The sequence below is a fragment of the Rattus norvegicus genome, chromosome 6 (assembly GCF_021556685.1).
Source record: "Rattus norvegicus strain SHRSP/BbbUtx chromosome 6, alternate assembly SHRSP_T2T, whole genome shotgun sequence".
Taxonomy (NCBI): Eukaryota; Metazoa; Chordata; class Mammalia; order Rodentia; family Muridae; genus Rattus; species Rattus norvegicus.
In genome coordinates this window covers 44,130,318-44,144,520 of record NC_141539.1, presented here as the reverse complement: position 1 = coordinate 44,144,520, position 14,203 = coordinate 44,130,318, and the positions used below count along the sequence as shown (strand labels likewise).

General features: G+C 37.4%; 1 pseudogene; it reads right to left on the bottom strand.

Annotated features, from left to right (window-relative positions):
• Nucleotides 1–5,703: 5,703 nt before the first annotated feature.
• Eif3b-ps1 (eukaryotic translation initiation factor 3, subunit B, pseudogene 1) lies at nt 5,704–7,966 on the bottom strand (annotated as a pseudogene).
• Nucleotides 7,967–14,203: the final 6,237 nt, after the last annotated feature.

Sequence of the window (14,203 nt, the reverse complement as noted above, 5' to 3'; positions counted from 1 at the left end):
CAAAGCAAAGGATGAGTAGAAAAAAAAGAGAGATGAATATTCAGTCACTCTGTGAAATTTAATTACCCTGAGCTTGTATATCCAAGGTTTGAAATATTGCGACTGGAGTAGTGTAGGATGAGCTTCCACTTTTAACAGAATGAATATATATTCTGAATAATAAAGATAAATATTTATTCTGAATAACAAAGATGAAATCAATAAGGCCTGACCTTTTGCTGTTTTCAATATAGCTGTGATATAGAAGAATAATGTATGAATGCAATGATTTGATATGGTATTTCTTAGAAAAATAAAAAAAAGACTGGACACAGAAATTCTTTACCTAGGCACCAATTTAGCTTGAATTGTTTATGAAAAGTCTACACGAATACAAATAAAATAGACTAGTCAACATTTATTAAATCTTGTTTTGGTGTTTTCAGGCATCTCTGAGCAGAGATAATTAGGTTTTAAATTAAGGACTATTTTAGGCAGTCAATTGAAAGCATCATAAAATTCAATATCTGCCCATTATTAATGCAGCTCCAGGGAGCGCTAGCACTTACGCCAAAACAATGAAGTGTAATAATTTCATGTTATTACATCATGTTAAAGCTACTTTCTTGCAAACAAACACACAAGAAGCATGACATTAAAGCAAAAGTAGAACATTAGCCTTCCATGTACAACAAAACATATTTTTGCCTTTTATTTTTACATATTTACTGTATGTTTCCAAATAACTCTATCTGTTTAACTTTTTAAATTTTAAATAGCTTATGAATAGAATTGTCATATAAACCCTGGCACATAATGAAAGCAATAAAGGGTAAATTTTTAAATATGCCTGGTTTTCTTAAGTAGTTTTTTTGCCTCCTGATTTGAATAATGATTTTAGTACTGTCTCTTTCCTTTGTGGGAACTTTTGTGATCCAGCTGTGTAAGACAATTTAGGAGTAAAGTATTAAAACTCCTACTTTGGCAGAAATTCTAAAGTTGTGTTCCTACTTGACGCCTCTGTGAATTTTGCAAAAGTTCTGAATTTAAATAAAGGAAAGGATTCTATTTGACTCCTGAAGCCTCCAAGAGATCGTGGTTTAATTTAGTACATGTTAAAAACTCAGGTAAAAGCTGCATATGCAGCAGGGGATGACCTTGTTGGGCACCAATGGGAAGATAAGCCCTAGGTCCTGCCAATTTTAGGGGAATGTCAGGGCAGGGAGGCAGAAGGGGTGGGTAGTTGGATGGGAGAACACCCTCACAGAAGAAGGGGGAGGGAGATGGGCTAAGGGGCTTATGGATTGGCAACCAGGAAAGGGGATAACATTTGAAATGTAAATAAAAAAATCCGATAAAAAAATAACTGAGGTAAAGATGGTTTTATTTTGACACTCTCATGAACATCGGATTCTAATAACAGACTTTTCTAAGGACTGGATGCTGCACAAATCTGGGCTAGGCCAGGAAACCATAGATTTCAGTTCCCTACAAAGACACTGACTTAATGATGTGTTAACTTTAGAGAGCCTGTGTAAGAATGGGTAATGAAGCTGCAGTGCTCAGTAAGGCTGAGAGTGCATAACAGATTGAAATAGAGCAATTGTTCTCATCTGTGATGACCTAAACCAGCCTGGTTAGGAGCTAGCAGAAAAGAATGTCCAAGCATGACTTACTTCTAACAGAAAAAGAACTGACAGCATCTTTGTTGGTTTGGATGAAATAGTCCACCCCCGACATGCTCTTGTACTGGGTTACCTGGTCCAAGTTGGTGGAATTCTTTTTGGGAGGTTTAGGGAGTATGGCCTTGTGGGAGAAGGTACATCATTAGGGGTAGCCTTTGAGGTCTCAAAAGCCCTCCAGATTCCTACATAGCTCTCTTTCCCTCCAGTTTGTAAATTGAGAACTGAGTTCTCAGTTTTTGCTCCAGAGCCTTGCTTGCCCGATGCTGTGCCTCCCACCATGACTCTGTCTAACCTATGGATGGAATTGTGAGCCTCAAATTAAATGTGTTCTTCCATAAAAGTTGCTTTGGCCATGGTGTTCTGTTATAGCAATTGAAAAATAACAGTCAACATCTGACAGGATGCAGTCTCGAAGGGCCACAATGAATGGCTTTCTTTATCTTTTAATCTAACACTGATGAGGATCAGGACTTTCTGAATGCCTGTGTGCTGGGGAGAGTGAAGGAGAAGCTTGGCCATGTGGGGAAACTCAACTCTCCTCCCAAATGACACGTAGGGGAGGAACAGATTGCGGTCTTCTGGAAGAGCAGCCTGGAAATCTGCTTAGATCCACTGTTACATGAAACATTCTTTGAAGCACTAGGTAAAGTAACTGGAGGAAAAAAAATAACGAAAACTTTTACAAATTATAAAAGAAGTAAAAGTCTCTCATTTAATAGATGGAATGATATATGTATATATATCATTTATACATATTATATATGTATATATATGCAGAAATATTCATTCAAAATTCCTACAACTAGTAAAGGAAGCCAGAAAGTATACAATATACAAATTTTAGTATTCAAAATCTTCTATTAACAAGACACTATCCTAAAAAAGAGATTTTAGACAATTTTATTAATGAAAATATTGAAAAGAATAAATGTTAAGAATACTTAACAAGAAAGCAACAGATCTATATCTTATAAATTATTTCAGAAATAAATTAAAGATTAGATGCATAGATAAAATATATATACAATGTCTATGGAATGATTTATATAGCATTAAAATGACTATATTATGCTAAGATGTTTATATTGTATTTGTATACCCATAAATGTTTGTGTGGAAAATGTTATAGTAAATGAAATAAATCCCTCAAAAGATACACAATGCATAGGTCTATGTGAAGTATCTCAACATAAGTTCACAGAAGCAGAATGCAGAACAATGGTGACCAATAGATGGAGAGGGCAGACTGAAAATTGTTTTATTATACCTCTTACCAAATCAGTTTTGCAAGAAGAAAAGTTTCTAAAGCCCGGTTATACAATACTTATACCATTACTACTGCCATTGCTGCTACACTGGACACACAAAAATTTGTTTATCTGCAGTAGTTAAAAAAGGTACCCTAAGTATTTTTGTTTGTACATTTCAAGAATATTGGCTGACCAGGAAGCAAAATCTCTTATTGTCTCCTAAGAGAACGTTATAGAAAAGTGTGCAGTTATCAGACCTGTGTCTATAAGAGTAGCAGCAAGCAGCTTTTGCCAGGTAAATCCACAAAGATATTTTGATATTATCCATTTTCTTTATAAAGATCACCACCCCATTTCTGTTATTTTATGTTATTTATTTCTGTTATAATCAGTCATTTCATTTATTTTATTCTATGAAATTGAGAAATACTTAGGAAACATTTTAATAAGCTTGAGTACAAATAGAAAATAATTAATTGAAACTAATTGCAAGTAACATAGAAATAGGTAATAGTGGAGATGGGAGATTATAAATCCCAATATACATTAAGAAGAAAATCTGTGAGGGGAAATATTCCCTCATAAACTAATGGCATTGTTATGTACAAGGACAGAAAATAATTATTTTATAGAACAAATCCTTATATCTTACGAAGCCTTTACAAACCCAGGAGAACATGTATTCATAGTTCTGATAATTCAGTAATGTACAAACTGAGTGCATGTAACAATATTTGAAATATATCTAAAGATTCATATAACTGTAATACTTTATCAGAAGGAACTGCAATATATATGTCAAATGATTCAATCATTTGGGAAAGGCATCAAGGGACATTTTTGGTAAAAATTAGAAAATAACCCCTGTTGGAAAAGGACAAAGTCATGTTCATAATGATAGTAACTCTCCGTGAATTGGAAATCCTAGACTAGAAGTGCAATGTCAAACTATCCTCCTGTACAGAAGACATTTGGGACCATTTTATCATTAATCTAAACATTTGATTTAAATAAATTCTTTTCTCTGGGAATCTTTATTCAAATCTGTATCAAACCCATTTTAGTAGAACTACTGGAAGTTTAGTTGTCCTTAAATTACCAAGGAGGAGCAACACTTGCAGTCACTCTGAATCAACAGGCTGCTCCAAACTAGGCAGTACAATCCATTTTGACCATGACTGCCTTCCTTTCAGAAAAGATTTTTCAGCACTTACTTTTGAGAAAGATGAAGGCCATGGGGAAAAATGTCATAATCAGTGATAGTAGCTTTGATGCCCGGTTTTGGTTTAAAGGAAAGTCATTTCATCTTCTCTGCTGTTGAGTATGCTATTCATCCATTGGTGACCATTACCTCTATCAGACAGTGCAGCTCCACTGTCAAATCTGGGTGAGTCTTTTCCAGAAGGCAGTGAGGAAGCATGAGTCAGGATGCTCTTTTAGCACAAATAAAAGAAAATCCCCATGAAAGTGGCCCATAATTGAAATGATTACTTAATATGACTCATTGGAACAATTTCTGAAGCAGTTCATGAACTGGTTAGTGAGGTATGCCTGAAAAAGCACACTTAGCAACTTTTATGCAGTTGCTTTTGCCATTCCCTCCATGTTCTTCTCAGTGACCCTTATTTCACAGTAGAGAGGGGTCTACAGTAACTCTTGGTATATAGCGAGACCTAACATCCAATTCAAGATGGAAGGAAAGAAAATAGGAAGAGAGAGGAAGGAGAAAGGGGCGAAGGGTCTCAGTTTACATCAATAAATAGACGAATGAAGCAAGATAAATAAAGGAAGATGAAAGAAACAACAAAACAGGCCAAACAAAGATTGCTATATCATTCATGGATAAAAGCAAAGGGGAGGTTTAAGAAGTTGGCTCAATTCCAATTCACTGTAGTCATGACAACACGTTACAAATAAAAGGAGTTCATGCATGCCTCAGGAGAAGGCAATCTTTACAATGGTCACATGGGCCTGCTCCATAACTTGTATCATACTCACTATGAAAGCTGTTGTATTTAGAGGGAAAAGGTAAGCAACAATAAGTGCTCTTTGGACTTCAAATACTTAGATACAAAAGAGTACATTGTAAGATATACCCGTACAAGCAGAGAATTAATATATATTTTTCCGAATCTGAGAATTAATTACAAATTATTCATGTGATAAGAGACAACAGGTATTTGTAAAAAAACAGATACAAAATACTTGAGAGTAATGTAAGCAATTTTATTTCATTTATTTTTCCTAGTTACAGTTTCGATATATTTTTTCAGTATCCATAATTAATTTCTATTTAAACATGCAAATGTTGCTATTTTTCCACATAGGGTTGTTTTTATTTCCACATCCAACCTGCCCAGAGGCCCTGCCACAATCTAAACAGGTGTGAGTTGCTGGGGTGCCTTCAAAGCTTCAGGACATGTAAGTGGTGGGCATGTAGACTAGACCACAGGAAGGGCAAGTCCTTGAGCAGAAACGCCACTGAGCTGCAAGTGGAGGCTCTGGAAACCACATGGGCAGCAACAGGAATTAAAAGAGCCTTCAGGAGCACTGCAGTGAGACTCAGTGCAGATATGACTGATAAAATCCCAAACAGGGCAGTGTGAGAGCAGAGGTGAATGTCCCCTCAGTGGACCTAGGGCTGAAGATACAGAACTCTGTCAGGATGAAGGAACCCTGGTTGCACTCACATCCAGAGCAAGAAAGCACAAATGGGAACTGAGCCCAAGGCTCTCTATCAAGAGTAGCCTTGGATCCTGGGCACAGCACAGTGACATATAGTACTGAGATCACTCTTGACCTCCCAGAGGAATGACCTCTTCGATGTCATTCTCGAAAATGACATCTCGATGATCTCTTCCTCCCAGTCATCCACATTGCTGTCCAGCTTGTCAGCATTCAGCTCTCCCCATTGCTACAGACACTTGCTCTTCTGCTTCATATAGAGTTACTGGGACATTTTTTTTTTGGTATTGCTGAAAGTCCCCAATCATGATCCAACTTCTTTCTACAGTCCCTTTGAAGCTTTGGACTGGCTCAAGTGATCCTTTTGCTCAAAGATCTTAGAATATTTCTTCAGATCTTTTTAATTTGCTTTCTCTTATCCTGGCTGAGGATCATTGCCGGCCTTGTTCTCCAAAGCAGCTGGCAAAAACGGTCCTTGTTGTTTTTCTGGAGAAAGCAATCTTGAAAGGTCCACAACCAATAAGTATTGTCCACCTTATGGCTCCACCATGACACTATGTAGTGCTCGGTTGGGTCCCACTCAACATCAGAGGCCATGTATTGCTCTGCAATGTTCATGACAATGCAATCTGAGGTGTCAACAAACACTGAGGTATGGCTCTTGCTCTTCAGCCAGGCCAGCACCATGAAAGCCCCTGGGTACTCCAGAAGATGGTGCTTGTTTGCTGCTTGACAAACATCTTGATGAGTTTGATCTTCCCATTGTCCTTCATATACTAGAAGGAGACAGATATCTGCGGGGCCTCACCATGAAGTACAGCAAACTTACTGCCGTTGGGTTCCCAGGCAAAGGCCATAAGATGAAAGAAACCATAAGAACATCAACAGGTGCCTGCTTCTCCCTCATTCAGAAGATTTTAAAAGTTGTGACAACACCCAGTGTGCCTTTCAGAGTTCTGTTCACTTTTAGAAACAGGTAATCTCCATGTTTCTGCCAGTGCAGCTTGTCTACCACATTGAACAAATTCCTCACTCAGATCTCCTGTCTAGTGGGTATCTGCATAAGGGTCACCCTGGCTGGAATATCTTTGTCTTTCAGCACCCAAAAGGCAAAGATGTTACCACCCGGAGATTAAGAAAAGTTTTTATTCCAGAGATCTTCAAGCTCTTCTTGTCTAAAAGACCCATAGAAGGTGTTTCATAGATGCTGAAAGTTTCTAGGGTCATTCCTGCAAAGAATTTGTTATCGTGACTCAACTTGAAGATGGGCCAGTTGGCTCAGCATTCACAATGAAGGGCTATCTTCTTATGACCTGTGAGGATGTCTCAGATGACAATGGTCTGAGAGTCTTCCTGAATGTCCATCAGTGGACTGAAAGCCACCAGGTATCTTTCACAGGAGAGAAATTGATGAGCTGCATGCCTCGGTAGCTGGATCTGTTTGAACTTGTCCCCTCCCCAGAAGGTGATGCCCCTCTGATGAAAAGTGGCCAGGTAGGTGCCCTTAGGGGACCAGTGCACATATGTCTCTGTCTGTGGGGCAAGTAGAACCATGTCACCAGACTGTATATCTGTCCATCTTGCTCTTTCTTCAGTAGAGACTGGGTTCTTGATGCCATTCCAGAAGACAGATGTGTGCTCTCCACTCTGAAAAATCAGGCTGTACTGATGTATACACTCTGCCTCTTCCAGCTGGCAACACAAATTGTCCAGGTCTTTGAAAGGCTGTTTCTTTGGAATGTCCCACTCATCACTGATTTTATGTATTTATCAAAATCAGTAAAGAGGTTGACCCGGAGTGTGTGCTGCTTGTCCAGCTTGTATTCATTCACATTTTTTCACAGCCTTCACAGCATGGGCAGGAGAAGCATATTCCAGAAAGATGTACTCTTTTGTCTTTTCCTCCTCTTGAGGGTAATTGTCATTTCTGATTTCCCCAAACTTGGAGAAGATCTTGTAGATGACATTTTGGAGCTTCTCCAGCAGGTCAGATCCCACCTGAGGAACGTTATCAACAACAATCACTGAGGCAATCCCATCTACTTCCTGAGGCTGATCTTTGATTACATCACCAAGTAGTTCTTACTCCTTGCTCACATGTCTACAAAATCCTGGGAGTTGCTGAAGGAAGGCTCATCTCTCTTTTGGTTCTCCAAAGCCTGACTCGGCCATGCTGCAATCAGACCTGTCCTCCTCCACCTGTCCAGCCTTAGTGACTTCCATCAGTCCCATTTGGGACCACCAGACCATGCTGCCTTGTGGAGGCCAGCTGCCTAGTGGACTTGACCACCTCCTTGGCTGCCTCGAGCGCCACCACTTCTCAGTCCACTGCATGAGCCCACGCTGCTTCTCACCAGACTTGGCCATTCTACTTCCAACTCCCACAGATATTGCTATTTTTACAATCATTTGGGAGAAAATCTTTGCCAGCTACACTTCATACAAAAAGTGCAATATTTTAGTGAGGATCTATTAATCTGAGAACATTATTTATTAATGAGAAGGTCTTAAATGTAGGGAAGGAATCAGCCAAGCAGAATGTCTTGTCTTCAATTCAATATGGAAAGTGGCATGGAAGCCTGTAGTTAGGTACGGCTACACAACTTGAATTTTTATAGAGTATCTTATGTCTGTATACTTTCAGACTACAATATGTAAAATTTGGAAACTAACATCCAGTGCCCAGCCCACCATGGCCTCTGCTCTCATCTGGCCTCAGAGCAACTTATCTTTGGTCTCTTGTGTTAGGTCTTCAGTTTCTTTGTGACCACTCGGATCTGAAGTGTCAGTGTGATTACTGTTGGAGACTCATTCCTCTTTTTTGCCCTTCCCTTATTACATATAACTGGGAAGGAATGGCCCTACCTAATACCATGTTATTAAATTCAGACCAAACATGGTTACTACTCCATTTACACGACCAACCTGGTAATTGGTTTTAGCAATTCAGACATTAAAAACATGTGTGTGTGTTTGTGTGTGTGTGTGTGTGTATGTGTGTGTGTGTGTGTGTGTGTGTGTGCACTCGAGAGTGGTTATATATGTGTTTAGGGTATGTGTACCACAGCATATATGAGGAGGTCCTTGGGTATTGGTCCTCGCCTTTTACTTTATTTGATAGTGTCTCTTGTTCACTGTTGTTTATGCTTCCAATGATTCTTCTATCTCTTCCTCTCACCACCATATGTGTTCTGGGATTACACACATGTGCTACCACCAGCAGCATTATGTGGGTTCTTAGAGCCAGACCTCAGGTTCTGCCCTCCTGCTTTTATAGCAAGTACTTTACTCACTAAACTATCTCCCATCCCTATTCTAGATGTCATCTCCATCTGCCTAACCATGAATATAAACAACTTTTGAGAATCAGTGATGATTTTTGTCCTAAGATCAGACAGTCTAAACAGAAGTCAAGTTCCCTAGATGATGTGTTCTCTTGCACCTTTCTCTTTCCTATTTCATTTCTTTATATATTCTATGGTCTTTAACATTAAAGATCTAAATCAAACCCAATGTTCACATCTTTTAACTGCTTTACCCACAGCTCCCAGAGGAGCATCTTATATAGAAATAAGTGCTCAAAAAGTGTTTCTTACTTTTATATGTGTTGACTAGCAAAAGAACTCTATGTTCTAACGAGAGGCCCCAAGTTCCATTTTACTTAATACTTATCTCAGTAAAATTCAATCAGCTACTGCTTACAGATTTTTCAAAGTATAAAATTATAAATGAATTTAGTATTCAAGTCAACACGTATTTTGAGAGGTGAAATAACTAAACAATATTGGTAATCTTTTAAAAGTTACAAAAATTCCATTTATCACCACAGTTCTTGATGACCTAGACTGGAGTCTATCTTTCTCTTCTAGATCTAGGAGATGTCACAACAGATGATTCTTGAAGTGTACAAATAAATGTGGTCACTCTAAGATACTTTATGTGCAAGCCCCTTGAGGCAGTACAAGTAGTCTTTCCATTCTGTCCATATGTATTCCAAAGGGTGCAAAATAACTGACTTGGGACTATTATTAATTTGGAATGGAAAACTGTCATTGCATCACTCCACCTTGACACATAGAATATCATAGCATCCCTAGGATCAATTTCTTCATCAATAAATGATAATGGAACCTATATCTCATAGGATTTCAATAAAATTTGTCGTATAAATTGTATAAGTTATCTAGATGCCCTAAACATGACCTTTATTTGAAGATAGCAGAGCATTGGCAATTCTTGCAAAGGCAATAAATATATGCAGTCATTTCTACATGGGTGAAGGACACGCTTTGTATTCAGAATGTTGATGAAAAACATGAAGTCATTTCTATGTAAGTGAAAGAAATGGTTCCTGTTCAGTGCAACTTTTATCTTGATACATTGCTATTTATAAAATGGCAAAGGATAGGGTATCAAGAAGGTTTAATGGGAAGAGAAACTTGCTAGGAAGCATGAGGATATCAATGAGAATCCACAGTCCTTCCTTAAAGTGGCAGGGATAGATGGATTTATTGAGGTCAATGGCTAGCCAGCATAAGTGAAACAGGGAATTCTAGGTTCAGTGAAGAGGCTTTGTATCAAAATATAATAAAATGAAATAAGATGCTCTCCTTGTTCAGGTCTTCTTTAATGTAACTTTTCTAACTTATTTTAGGAGGCAAAAATCTCATAGCAAATGTCTTGCTCCTCTGGCTCTTACAATATTTCCTCCCCCGTGAGCCCCTTTCCACTATGAACCTGTGTGTGTGTGTGTGTGTATGTGTGTGTGTGTGTGTGTGTGTGTGTGTGTGTGTGTATGAAAAAAACAAAGAAATAGAGGCCACAGATTTAAAAAAAAAAGGATGTCTGAAAAATGGGAAATTTTACAAGTGGGAGAAAAGAAGGGAAATGATGTAATTATATTTGAGTCTCATAAATAAAAATATATTGAAAACTTAGGATGGACAGTGCTTACAGATGGTTCCACACCCATGTAACAACAATAATTGGATTCAGTGGATTAAAAGAAAAGAAGAGGGCATAAAGTTGGGGATGACATGGGAAGGAAGAAATGTGGGAGGAGTTGGGAGGAATGGAGATCAATATAGTTTGTACAGATGTATGAAATACTTAAAGAATAAACAAATAGTAAATAAAGCACATTTACCTTTGCATGCAATGTTTTTTTAAACAAGGTGATAGCAATAGAAAAAGACATTTCAGCCTACTATCCTGGCTACCATATGCATATAAATGTGAACATATATCCAAGAAGCTCATACACAAACACCAAACACAAATACAGACACACAGAGACACACAGACACACTCACGAACAGACACAACAAGGAAATGACACGAAAAGTTAGTAATCCATTAACACATCATAGCTCTGTTCTGACATAAAAATCAAATAAAGCCATCAAATAAGGTCATTTGCAAAAAAAGAATATTTACCCCTCAAATTCTCTTCATAAGGCATACTTCTCTTGCCCTGTGATGGCTTGTATTAACGTGATGTATCAGATAAATTATTTTCTGTTTAATGTATGAAATCAGCATACCTTTCCTTTTATTACCTTGATATATTCTACCTGTAGAATTATAAGCACTCTAGTTTCAAAAGACCTTATTATGCCCTCTAAGGTGCTAGCTGCATACATATTGCCAATGTTAGGTATAGTTTATTAAATTTATTTTCTAATTTTTAAAATAATGTACAACCTATAACTCTTTGTCTAACTAGAGTGAAGATTAACTTGGATGTAAACTTACAAAAGTCTATTAAATATTCTATTTTGTTATAAAATATAAAGTATTACTAATTTCTTATTTTGGAATAATTTCATAACTATGAACAGCTGGTTCACCCACTAAATGGTCATTATTAAAAAGGAAGCCCCAAGGCCACAGAGATACAGGGTGAGCTCAATGAAGTCACCAAGCTACTTGAAGTTTTGCTCAGAGTACTTTGGATCAATTCAACAAAGATGATTATTATAAAAGATGTCGATACACTCTACTAGCAGAGCTGTCATAATTTATTGCCCAATTCAAATAATTTGAAAATGAAAGCAAGATACAGTTACTGGTTACCTCAATAAACCATAAAAGTTGTATTTATTCTACAAAAACACAAACACAGTCTGTTTATCAACCAATTGATGTCATTTCTACTGTGGGTCACATTGCCTCTCTGTTAATATGTAGTTTATCACTACCCTTTGAAATACCATAAAACATGTAGGGGTAAAAAATAACTGTGTAAAAGGTAATTTTTGTAGTTTCAAGTCTACATGGAGTGCAGTTTTGAGAGGGCACTCTATTTTAACATGGTGACAGGCTGAAAAGTATATAGACATTTACACAGCAATATATTTGAACTTTTTCTGTAATACAAGGTTACATTTTCAAGGAAAGAAAAATTCTTGGGCCATAACATTTTAAGTAAAAAAGAAACGCAAACACGTTTTAAAAATGGGAAGGATTTCAGAAGTAATAGCTTGTCTGAGTGAATTTTTATCTTTGAGTCTATAATTACTGCACTTTCAAAAGTTTAGGAATATAAGTTTTGGACCTCAGCATGCACAGAGACAGAAATGAGATTGAGATCATACTCTGCCATTTTCTAAGTCAGCGCTTCTCAAACTATTGATCGCAAACCCTTGGGGGAAGATTGAATGATCTTTTCATAGGGATCCCCTATGTGGAAAACACAGATATTTACATTTTTAAAATAACAGTGGCAAAATAACAGTTACAAAGTAATAATGAAATAATTTTATGGTCGCGGGTCACCACAGCATTAAAGAACTGTATTAAAGGGTCACAACATTACGAAGGTTGAGAATGACTTTTCTAAAAGGAAAGTACCCATTCCTGATGGACAGGACCCAATACACTAGCTGTGTTTTGTTGTCTAGTAATTTTAGCTAAAACAATAAATGAAGATACTATAGTAATTTAGAAAAGTAGTCATATCCTACAGCATCAAAGAAAATCCATAAAGGTGAACCATGCAACATAGCATTGTCTTAAAATATGAATATTGGAAACTCAATTTCATATCAAATGATAGGCAAGCATGATGAAGAGTTCTCACACCATTTATGAAATCATTAATCAGTATGTGCTGTATTTTATCAGCTTCATAGGAAACAAAGGCATAAAATATTCAGTTTCAACCAATTTTTAAGCATTTTCAGAAAACAAATAATTCCTGAAACAGAGATAATAAAATGTGAGTTCATATGGATATATACTCTTATAGAAATTTCTTGAATCATATACTTAAAAAAGAAGTATATTTGAAATTCTGTCAGCCATGCATCCTTGGGACATTATGAAGACAAGCGGCTACAGAAATTTGCATGCATTATCCGCAGGCTCTTTGGTGTGGCTTATGAAGAGAGAACATCTGTGGGGATAAATAACAGCTCATCTGAAAGCTTTGCAATCACATCTGTAATAATCAGTACTCTGTATTCACTGGGATGGCTGCATTAATTTTTTGCTTGCCATTCCTGATAACTTTACAGTCCTTTCTGAGAATTATGTGTTAAATTTAATCACAAGGGAATGTTAGAGGGAATTAAAATTGGCCCAGTGTTTGTGGTTACTCTGAATGAGACCTCTCCTTCCAATATCTATCTGAGAGAGGGCAAATGCTTAGCCTCTGGGAGACCGCATATTCTCTGTGCCTTAAGTAAAGTATGGCTTCACTACAGGATGGATGCGATGATGCTTAATAATTAACGCAGAGCTTCTAGTGTGATGTGGGGGTTTAGAATTGGTCAGGATTATTACAACCACTCAGCAGAATTATCTGAAGGTGCATTACACTCACAACATCATCCAGGAACTCATTATGTCTGGTTACATGGCCCATTAACAAGAATCCAAATGTCATGGGTAAGAACAGATCTTGACATTTGAGATTAAGGACAGGGACACTGTGAGGTTTTGTGGGTTTATTATTTCATTTGACTTTTCTCAAATGCTCATCAAGCTTCATGGTTTGCAGAGGTCTCTTGTCCACCCTGCCTCATTTTCTGAATCCTTCCTCTCCACCCAGGTCACACACAGGTGATTCTGTAAGACTTATCTAAGACATTTTCAACATGGTATTCGAGAGGATTCAACTGAGTTCCAGTGAACTAACATCTGAGTTGAAAGGAATAAGTATAGAAGTGAAGATAAGACACAGAACGCTCGAATTCCCAGCGTCATCCTCCACAACGACCTAGTGCAAAGGTCTACTTTTCCACATGCGGACTTTTGGTTGCTATTTTCTACCACCTAAAAACAGCTTATTTTCAATGTTGCATATTTGATTCTTTTTTTAAAGATTTATTCATTTATTATATATGTACACTGTATTATTATATAAGTACACTGTAGTACTTATTATTATATAATAAGTACTTATTATATAAGTACACTGTAGCTGTCTTCAGACACACCAGAAGAGGGCATCGGATCTCTTTACAGATGGTTGTGAACCACCATGTGGTTGCTGGGAATTGAACTCAGGACCTCTGGAAGAGCAATCGGTGCTCTTAACCGCTGAGCCATCTCTCCAGCCCACATATTTGATTCTTATGTGTACCTTGCACCTACATGTCT